General features: G+C 36.9%; 1 long non-coding RNA gene across 1 annotated transcript in view; it reads right to left on the reverse strand.

Moving 5' to 3' along the window:
• LOC144370205 (uncharacterized) overlaps window positions 1–10,885 on the reverse strand; it is a 52,215-nt gene extending 41,330 nt beyond the window's left edge. Inside the window, exon 1 of the long non-coding RNA XR_013430102.1 lies at window positions 10,800–10,885. This is a non-coding gene — a long non-coding RNA (uncharacterized LOC144370205). The remainder of the gene's footprint in view (window positions 1–10,799) is intronic.
• Window positions 10,886–11,125: the final 240 nt, after the last annotated feature.

An 11,125-nucleotide genomic window follows, 5' to 3' on the forward strand; every position in this document is an offset into this window, starting at 1 on the left:
ACCATCATCGAAAGAGGCTCCTAGACCCTGCACCTCTGGAACTGTTAGCCAAAATAAATCTTTTTTCTTTATAAAGTATCCTGACCCAAGTGTTTTGTTACAATAACACAAAATGGACTACTAATACAGCCCTCAAGAATGGTCTTCACTTTTCTAAAGGGTTTTAAAAGTAAAATAAGGAATATGTGATGAAGTTTGTAAGGTGGCCAAAAGCCTAAAATATCTGGCCTATGACTGAAAAATGTTTGCTGATAGCCAGAATAATGCCACTTCCCAGAGAAACCCCTAAGAAAGCAAATGCCGCTGCTCAAGATCAACTGCCAAGAATCGACTAATAAAGTTGTTTAACTCTGCTTTTTTCTAAGTTGTTTAACTCTGCTTTTCTAGCTGGAGCTCTCTCAATCCTGACCCAGCTCAAGAGCTGACTCAGCCTGCTTCTCGGAAGACCCTCTTGCTCCTCGCTGCCCCAAGGCCCTCCTTACAACCCAGCCAGTCAGCTTGGAGTGAGGAAACTAAGGGAAAATAGCTCAGGTCTTCTGATCATCTGTCCACCTTCCAGAGCAGCCTATTCTCTGCTCACCCCCAAGCAACTCTGCTCTTCCAAAGCATCTCTGTTATTGGAGGCAGTGAAAGAACTGAGAATCCATTTGGACCTGTGTCTAAATCACATTTCCAAATCGTTTTAACAGTAAGTAATTAAACTGATACTTTAATCCACACCAGTCCCCACTTCAAATTCATGAGGGGAAGAGAGGGGTCAGCTTTTACTGGTACCCTAGTTATAATCTCCCATCTGTGAGACTCTCACACTATCTCAAGAACAAGTCATTCTTCTTAACCACACAAGCCACCTACACATGTCCTGTGTAACAAAGCTCATTTTATTTAATCATGACACTTTGCCAATGTTACTTCCTCACCATTCAAAACTGTTGACACAGCCATCCTGTGAACTACTTGCTAAACTACCTTCTACGGTCCATGCACTGTTCTGGCAATAGGCCTTCCCCTGAAGGCAGGGAAGAAGCCTAACTATGGGTGAGGGTTATAAATAAGTAGTGATAATAATAGTGATAATAAACCGTGAAAAATAAATTGAGGAACTGAAAAGTTCAAAGATGAAGTTCTAAATACAGAAAAACACGACAGAAGTGGGGGAAGCAGGGAGGTCTGCTTCAGTAAAAGTGATGAGAACCACTTTCTATGACATTTGAGCAGAGGCTTTTCCAAGCAGAGGGAACACAGAGCAATGAGCCCAGGAGGAGAATGAGCTCTGGCTGGAACAGAGTAAGAAGGGAAGTGGACAGGAGGAGACAGCAAGCAGCGAGAGCCTGAGAAGAAGGTGACGGCCGCAGTAGAAGACTCCTCACACATTTGGCATCATTTTCCCCCGCTGCTGGACCACAACCACAGACTCAGAGGGACGACTCGGCAGCTCTAGGCAGAAGTCTGAAATGGGCTGGCGTGGCTGCCTTCCTCCCAGAAGCTCCGGATGTGCATCTCTGCCTCTTGGGCTTCTCCAGGCTGTCTGTATTCCTTGGCCCAGGGCCCTTTCTTTGCATCCCTATAATTTCTGCTTCTCTCGTCATTTCTCCTTCTCAGCTTCCTTCTGTCTCCTCTCATGTAGACCCTTGATTTTACACTGGGTCCTTTCGGTAAATCAAGAAAACTCCTCTCTGCCAAGTCCCCTTTAGCATGTAAGGTCACATGTTCACAAGCTCCTGGATTCAGACACAGCAGCTCTGTGAGCCTTGGATTCTGCCTCCTGTACACTGTATTCCTGGGGACTGAATAGGAGAATGAGGTGATCCATTATTATTTACTTTTTTACAGGCAATATTTAGTTCTTCCTTACTTTTAGCCAGTGGATAAACTAGAAATGGTAACAAGCTAAGTAGAGCACTCTTCTGACTTCTGTGAGTCCATCTAGCAAACTCCATGCCGGACACCAATCATGGTACTGCAACAGTGTCCACTTTATGCTTTGAATATACACCTTGCTGCTCTAATACTACAATTTATTGTTTAAATGGACATTGTTTCTTTCTCTTCCTCTCTCCCTGCTCCTTCCTAATCTCTCTCTCCATCCCTAATATCAAGGGAAACAGGATTACCTTTCTTCCCATCCTGGGCAGAGTTATCTGTCCGCAGTAGACACCCACCATAGGAACAAAGTCATCTAGGCTTTGAGGATGGCACCAAAAGATCTCAGAAATGACTATCTCCCAAATTAACAAGTGAATTATGACTCTAGACATCTAGACAGGACCTGTGGAATGTAGCCTTTGAGTCACCTCTTTAAACGCCCCCTGTTCCTGCTGATGGGGAGAACTGCAGCCTTTGGGACAGGAGTACCTTGTGTTTCTCCTCTGAAAACAAAGCAATAAACCTTCTTTCTCCTTTTTTTTTTTTTCAAAACCGTGTCCACGTTATTGGATTGGCATCAGGGACAAGGACTGAGATTTCACCAACAATATTATTTTTTCTAATACTATTTCTAATACCAAATTGGGGGGGTCGTCTATCCCAATTCTCCAATACCAACTGGGTATACAACAATCCAATTAAATTCTAATACTAACTCCCAAAGTTAGTACAAACCCCAGAAGCTAAGGGCTCAGTTGTACCAAACTGTCCTCACTTCAGATAACAACCACAAATCTCAAGGGCAACTGATACTTCTGACTAACTTATGGAAACCAATTGGGGGTTTCCATAAGCCCCTCCTCAGATTCATTAATTCACTATAACTCTTAGAATTCAGGAAAATCCTTTACTTGCTTTTATAGCTGTATTATAAAAAAACAGATTCATAGGGCAAGGGATGCGGCACTCCCCCGACTTCTCCAGCACATCAATGTGTTTCCCAACTTGGAAGCTCTCTGAATCCCACTGTTTTTAACATAGGTTTCTTACACAGGCCTGACTAATTAGATCATTGGTCACTGGTGACTGAACTCAAATCTCTGGCCCCTCGCTATAACCCAGTGGTTGAGAGCAAGGATGCTAGAATTTCTAACCCTCTGATCCCACAATTGTTTTCCTAACTAGAAATCTCCATCCTGAAGCCAGCTGGCGGTCACACCTTATATCATCTCTATCAAAGAGAAGGCCTTCTCACCATTCAGGAAATTTTCAGGGTTTTTAGGACTCTTTGCTTTGATGGTAGGACAAAGTTTGAGAGGTAGAGGCTTTGGGAGGTCCCTAATACATTTTTTAATCATACTATCATATCTCAATCTCTATCTCATGATATATGCAAAAATCAACTTATAATACATCACATCCTCAATGTAAAATATAAAACCTACGGAAGTACTAGAAGAGAACACAGAGAAAATTTTTCTGAGTTTGAGATAGACTAACATTCCTTAATTCATAAGAAAGTTATCAATCATAAAGAAAAAGAATTGATAAGAAAGTCTCCAAATGAAAAATCTTTGTTCTTAAACTATAAAGAAAAGGGCAAGCCAATCAGCAGGAAGAAAAATCTGCAAACATTCTATAAAAGACCTGTGCCAAGAATAATATAAATAACCCTTACAATTCTAGAAGATGCAATAAAGACCTGAACACACAAATCACAAAAAATATATGCAGATGACAAACAGGTACAAAAAAAGATGCTCAAAATTCACATCATTAGATAAATGCAAATTGGATCCACAGTGACATCTGACTACATATCTATTAGGAGGCTCACAATTAAAAAGACTGATAATATAAAGTGTGGGAATACATGTGGAACTCCTAGAACTCTAATACACTGCTGATGAAAATGAAAAATTATACAGAAAAGAGCTAGAAGTTTCTTGGGTTTTGTTTGTTTGGGTTTTTGGTGTTAGGGATCAAACCCAGGGCCTTGTTCACAGTTGCCATTTTCCTACAAAATTAAACACACGGTTAAGATAAAACTGAGTCAGTCCACTCCTATTTACCCAAGAGAAATAAAAACACACAATCACAAAAAGATTTGTACACGAATGGTCACGGAAGCTGGAACAGTTTGAATACTGAAAGCTCCCCCAAGGTCCATGTGTTAAAGAATGGTCCCCGGGGTAGCAGTATTGGTAGACGGTAGTTTGAGAGTTAGAGGATTTGGGAGGTCCCTAATCCAACTGAGGCCTGCTCTAGAAAAGAACCTTGGACCTTTCTCTCCTTTCCCTTGGCTCTCTGGCTCCTGATGTGCGTGGTTTTGCTCCTCCATACACTCTCTCTATGATATGCTACCCAAATCAATGGGGCTAATAGATCATGGACTGGAACCTGAAAAACTATGGGTCAAAATAACCTTTTTTCCTCTTTTTAAGTTAACTCAAGTATTTTATTATAGTAAATAAAAGCTAACACAGAAGTAATGAAGACAAAAGCCAAAAAAAATGAAAACTATCAACAACTATCAACTGGTGAACAGAAGAAAAAAATAAGCTCATACAATGGACTACTCAGCATATAAAATAAATATTCAGCAAGGAAATAAAAAGCACACTCAGCAAATAAATGAAACTGCTGAAACATAAAACATGTGTGAAGTTCAAAGCATTTTACACTAAGTGAAAGAGGCCAAACACAAAAGACCACCTAGAATATGAATTCATTTATAAGAAATTCTAGAAAAGACGAAAGTACAGCAGCAGCACAAAGACCTAGATTTTAATAAGAGTTCAGAGTAAGGGAAAGAGACTGAAAGTTTTTAAAGTTATGAACATGATCTTTAAAATGAGTGTAATCTTGGTTCAAACATTGGTCAAGACTCATTAATACCCTTAAAAATGGTAAATTTCATTGCAAGTAAGTTATATCTCAATAATTTTTAATCATATACAACAATAAAAACTATGCTGACATACTGAACTAACATATATTCATGGTGTATGTCCCTTTTACATTACTTATCAAACTTTCAAAATGACTACTAGGCAAATATATAACAATTAAGAATCTGAAACAATATTTAACAGATCACAGGCTCCTACATAACTATTCCTGTCATGACATCTGTATTCATTTAAACAATACACAAGTATTCAATAATGCATGTTGACAATTTTAGTGAGAAGTCTTTAGTCATAACACAATTTACTAGAATTCAAAAGCAGAAGCAAAACAACCTTTACTTTATTTGAGAGGGGAAAAAAAAGCCTACACTGATATAATTCAGTGAAACACTCAATTTAGAGTTCTAAATACAGTAATCAATTACCAAGAATTATTTATCAGCTATTTGAGGAATTTCAAACAAAAAAACCTCTCAATCTCAGTAATTTCCCATAAAATTTCATTTTAAATGTTATGGTAAAAACAATGCACATGCACTCTGATAGGAAGTATTAGAAGAGTTGAACAAAAATAAACAGATGACTGTGATTACAGTTTCCATCTAAGGCAATAGCATAAGCAAAAGAATTCTCTCCTAATTTCATTATAGGTAAAATACATTAAAATTTTGAGTGTCTAAACATTTCAAAGTGACAATTATTTTATCTTTTGTGTACATAAAAAATAAAGTAAACTTTTTTAAAGTGAAGAAATAAATAATTTCTACAACATACAGGGGTAGCAGCACACATTCAAGTCAATCTCTCATCATTATGTAGCCAATGCTTCACAAGAAGGTTGACTATCAAAATGCTATTTCTCAATATCTGAGAGAAGTAAAGGCAGGCCATGAACCCAGAAGCAGTCTTCTAATCTACAAGTAGGTATACAAAAGTGATTCCCAAGCCACAGGGCCACTAAGATAGGTAAGTGCGTAAAATTTTAATTGCAAAAATGTCTTTAAAAATAAGTCTTCATACTTCTTTTATTTTAGATTGAAAACACATAAAGGAAACTGACAGGCAGGGCCAAGGGGGATGATTCTGCAGCAGAGTGCTTGCCCTGCCTTTGGAATCAAGAGAAGTAACTAAGCTAAGGGTCTTTAATCAGGTCCTTCACCTCACAGAGATTCTACAAACTGAAATTCTACAACTTGAAAGGATCAGAATTGTTCTTTGACATCTCTTTTCAGTCTAAAATTCTGCCTCTCAAATTTTTAATAATAATTCTGGAACTCAGCTAATGTTACAATTTAAGTTACCAAAACAGAAAAATAGATGAACATACTTTATAATTTTTTGAAGTTATTACTTTATATGTAGTTGCCTAACATAATTTGTTAATATAATTTATCATTTCAGAAACGTTTCAAGAAAATGAAATACCACCCTAAATCATGATTTTATTTATAGACATTTCACACAATTAGAGTAACAATGGGCATAACATTCTGTATACAACTGTCTACTCTTAGGTGTTTTCCACACCATCATACATAACCTTAATATGTATTGCTTTAAAGAGTTGCTTAACATTCCGATAAGTGCATGTCTATATTCATCCATAGACATATATATTAACACAATAAAATACTAAAGGATAAAAATTATTAAATTATTATTCTTAGGGAAATAATAGAGATTTCTCAGTATAATTTTCTATACATTTTGATCTAATGGTTTTTTAATGTAAAATTTGATTAAAAATTAAAAATGTAAGTGAAATATAGTTATGAATTCTAAATAAATGGAAATTAGAATTAAATTAAATGGAAATTAGAAATCATGTGATCCAACCTCCAATACAATGCAGGAATCTTATCTATTTTCCTACCATTTTAGGAAAAGGATGTAGGGAAATGAATCTAGTCAGCAATCAAAACACTATCAGTGAAAAGAAAAGTGGTCTGTGACTACTCAAAGAAGCTACTTAAAACTCATCCCAACAACACTACAACAGCATCAGCAAATCAATGCTTTATTTAAAGGATTAGGTGTTAGGTTCTGAGGAGACAAAAGATGATTCTCAAAGAATGAGAGCAGCTCATATGCTCAAGAAATGTGAGGCAATCCGGGTGCAGTGGTGCACACCTGTAATCCCAGAGGCTCAGGAGGCTGAGATGGGAGGATGCCAAGTTCAAAGCCAGCCTCAGCAACTTACCGAGGCCCCAAGCAACTTAGTGAGACCCTGTCTCTAAATTAAATACAAGAAAGGGCTAGGAGTGTGGCTCAGTGGCTAAGCACCCCCTGAGTTCAATCCCCAATACGAAAAAAAGAAATGTGAGGCACAACTACTTCACACACTTTAGGTTTTTAGAAATGAACAAGGTACCACTGGAATGCTGATGTATACAGAAATCTTTGTGAAAGCCAAGAGGGAAGAGGGAAAATGAGTGACTTTGTGGGGACAGGGAAGGTTATTCTTCTTCCACAAGAGTAACCAATAAATGAATATACAGTTTCTGAGGATGTTGTAGTCAAGAGACTATTACTGCTACTTCAGAAAAGAAATTACAGATTTTATAACGTGAAAGATTGAATTCTTCAACAATAACAAATAAATGCAGCCTGATTAAAATTAAGATATTTATGACAAATATAGGCTATGATGAGTTTAAATACTCTTTTAATAGTAAAGAGACTTTATTTACCAGGAATTATATTTCATGCACACAAATATATACAGACAGACCCCAGTGGCCTACCTATTTCAAGTACATGTAAGAGAAGAAAACCTTTCAGAGAAATCTGATTGAATGGTTCAATTAGATACACTAACTAAAATAAATGACTTGGCCCAATTTTTCTACAAATCGAACACTGATTTGGGGCAGAATATAGTAAAAAATGTCATAAGTTAAAATATGAAAGATGACCCTGATCATGTAAAAATTTAAAAGTACATAAAGCAAAGATAGTAGATGGGATGGTACTCAAAAGCTCTTACTCAACTGATAAACAGCATCTGGTACATTATTTAATGTGCCCTTTGGGGGGAAAGGGCAACCTCTAACAGTTTCAAACTGTACTGAAGTATTAAGCCTTTTTCAAGCAATATTACTAATGTAGAGATGAAGAACAAATGAGTTACCAAGACCAAGAAATAGATTTTAAAAATTTTTAAATTCTACCAGTAATTACAGGGTGATAATTACAAATCTATTACCAATAGAGAGAGAACAGTTAGATGAATGTTAACACTTCTATTTTTTTTTCTTCTTCTTCCTTTTGGTACCAGGGATTGAACCCAGGGGCATTTAACCACTAAGCTACATCCCCATCCTTTTTTATGTTTTACTTTGAGACAGGGTCTCAATAAATTGCTGAGGCTGGCTTTGAACATGCATCCACTGCCTCAGCCTCCCAAGCTGCTAGGATTACAGGGGTGCACCACTATATCCGACAACACTTATTTTTATTTTTTTAGGTGCTGTTCTTCCCTCACAATATCACCATTACTCCTCAGAGATTCATGTATATTCATATATTTGAGCCTGCCTTAAAACTTAACACTATACCTTTTATTTTAGGCTGCATTAAAAATCCTAACACTACAACTTTCTAATAAGCTACCCTGCAGCCCCAAAAGAACCTCACAGCCACCAGTCATGGTATGAGAGCCTTTTACCTCAAAACCATGTTAACCCTGTCCTAAAAGTTACACATATAAGAATCCTAATTCTCTTGGTCTAAATTCCTCACACTGCTCAAGAAAAAGAATTGAAAATAAATGTAAAGCCTTTATAAGAAACATACAGCTATCACTTATTGGATACAGTTGGCTCTCTGTATCCATGGATTTCATCCTCAGATTCAACCAATCACAGACAGAAAATACTTGCGGGGGGTGGGGCAGGGGGGATTCATAAGTACTGAACATGTACAGACTTGTATCCTTGTTATTATTCCTTAAGCAATATAGTATTACAACTATTTACATAGCATTTACATTGTATTCGGCATTTTGAAGAGCGGTGCCAAGTAGATCGGAGAGCAGTGTCTGAAATTGGGGTCCCTGATGTCTTCATGGCTGTGGCATGCTTAGTACCTAGGAAAGTTAATCTGCAAAGGTGCAAGATGCCTAGTTGCTATGGTAATGCATTCCATGAGGAAGCTCTGTGCAAGAGTCTAGACCTTGATCCCAGGCACCCAGTTCCTGGGACAACCACAATGTTTCACCAGCTCTGCTGCTCCTGAACCTGCCTGCATTAACAGTAATTTTAGACAATGGACTTTCTTGAGGGACACACAAACCTCCTAAGGTTGCACATTGCAAATTTAGAATGTAACCGAGGAATAAGCTGCATAAAGTTGCTAACTTTCATGAATACAAAGAATAATGCTTGCAAAGAATATCTTGAATCTGAATGAGCCATATATAATAAAGATTGCTAGCATGATTCTTTAGACCTCCTTCTCCTTCAGAGAGCAGTGTTCCACCCAATCCCAGCTGTTATCTTCAAAAATCTGCATATTTGAGTCTTTATTTTTCTAATCTCCCATCGCCCCTTGCCGGAATTGCTAGTTTGGCCACACTGGTTGCAGCAGGGTAACATAAGTAATACAGAGATGATTTAAAGTATATGGAAAGATGTGGGTAGGTTATGCAAACACCACACCATTTTACATAAGGGACTTGAGCACCTGCTGATCTGTGTACTCATGGAAATTGGGAGCACGAAGAGAATTGAGGGCGAAGGTTCAGGGAGTCCTGAAACCAATCCCCTAAGGGTAGAAAGGGACAAATATAGTGCACTGTGCTTTCTCTACACTGCCACATCAAAGTCTCCACCAACCCTACTAGGCAGATAGCACTAACTTTGACAAATGTGAAAACAGAAGCCTGAATGCCTAACATAATCACCCAAGCATCTGAGGACAGTGATTCTATGTTCTTCGATGAAACAAATGGAGTTAAAGCAATCCTTTTTTAGGTATGCTACATTACATTATAACAAAACAATAAAACCTTACCACAGCCAAAACTTTTGCAATGAATATTTCTTAATACTTTAAAATTCTATGTTTTACAGTGGAAGCTATAGATTAAAACCTAAAAACACTGAGTAACTAAAGAATACAGGCCATAATTAGGCACCTCTAAAAACATCTGTCTACAAATATACCCTCATGTTCTAAGAACTGTTCCAAATATAGAATTCTAAGCACTCAATAAAAATTTGTTCAATGAATAAAACACTGCACTGACTTGAATGTCTGATTACTTCAAGAAAATTACCCTATTTATATTTTTGTTGAAATAAAATAGTTTTATGCTTCAATCAACTTCTGTCTCTATTTGATTATTAGTAAATAAATAAATTAATAATAATGATGCTGCATGTTATCAGCTTTTTTATTTTGATCACACACATTTTTCACTTGTTGAAACAGATTCATTTAACATCTTGGCTTAGAAATACTAGGAAATAGGGAAAATGCAAAATAACTTGATGTTTAGCTTTGAGAAATGCAACACAAACACAAAAATGTATATATGAATTAGTTATCTTTTGCTACCACAGATAGCACAGACACATCCAGGCCCCACCTGGATACTACCATAAACACCCATCTTCAAAGCAAATTATCTATACTTGGCACTCTGAGATGAGGCAGCAACTGCCAGTCAATTCGCGCATCTTCTGAACAACTAACATACAGGGAATAATGTTTTGTTGGACACCTAATTTTTTCTTCCCAATTGATGTTTCATAAATATGATTTATGTATGCACCACAAGCAAATGTTAATGACTCAAAATATTTTTTTTGGTAAATACAGAATTTACCAAACCCACATGTTGCAAAAGATTCTAATGCTGACAGAGTAAACATGTTATTTTTCTCATGAAAAACAGACCAAGTTGCTGCCAGTAATGAAGTTTAAACCAAACCACAGAACATTTGAAGGAACAATGGGCCACTACTGAGGACACACTAACCCTTAAATATAATTTCACAATAAAAGTCATTTACATACCAGCACAGAATATCCCTGGAACTTCACTCTTGATTATTATAGTCCGAACTTTATTATCAGATTTTAAGGCATCCACAGCTTTTGATAAATAAACCAAAATAGGAAGAATAGGAAAGAAAAAGAAAAAAAGATAATTTTCAGATTGATATCAATACTATATCTTAAAATTAGAAGCAAACAGTTTAATCTTTACACTCACCATTTTTATAAGATTTTTACTAAGTGAATTTTTGCCATAAGCTCTGTTTATTCCAAGCACCACAATTCCTGGTTAAGGGAAGGGGGGGAAAAGCATAACACTTGAGTTAGTGAGATTTTCAGAGAAC

This window comes from Ictidomys tridecemlineatus, chromosome 13 (genome assembly GCF_052094955.1).
Source record: "Ictidomys tridecemlineatus isolate mIctTri1 chromosome 13, mIctTri1.hap1, whole genome shotgun sequence".
NCBI classification, from domain to species: domain Eukaryota; kingdom Metazoa; phylum Chordata; class Mammalia; order Rodentia; family Sciuridae; genus Ictidomys; species Ictidomys tridecemlineatus.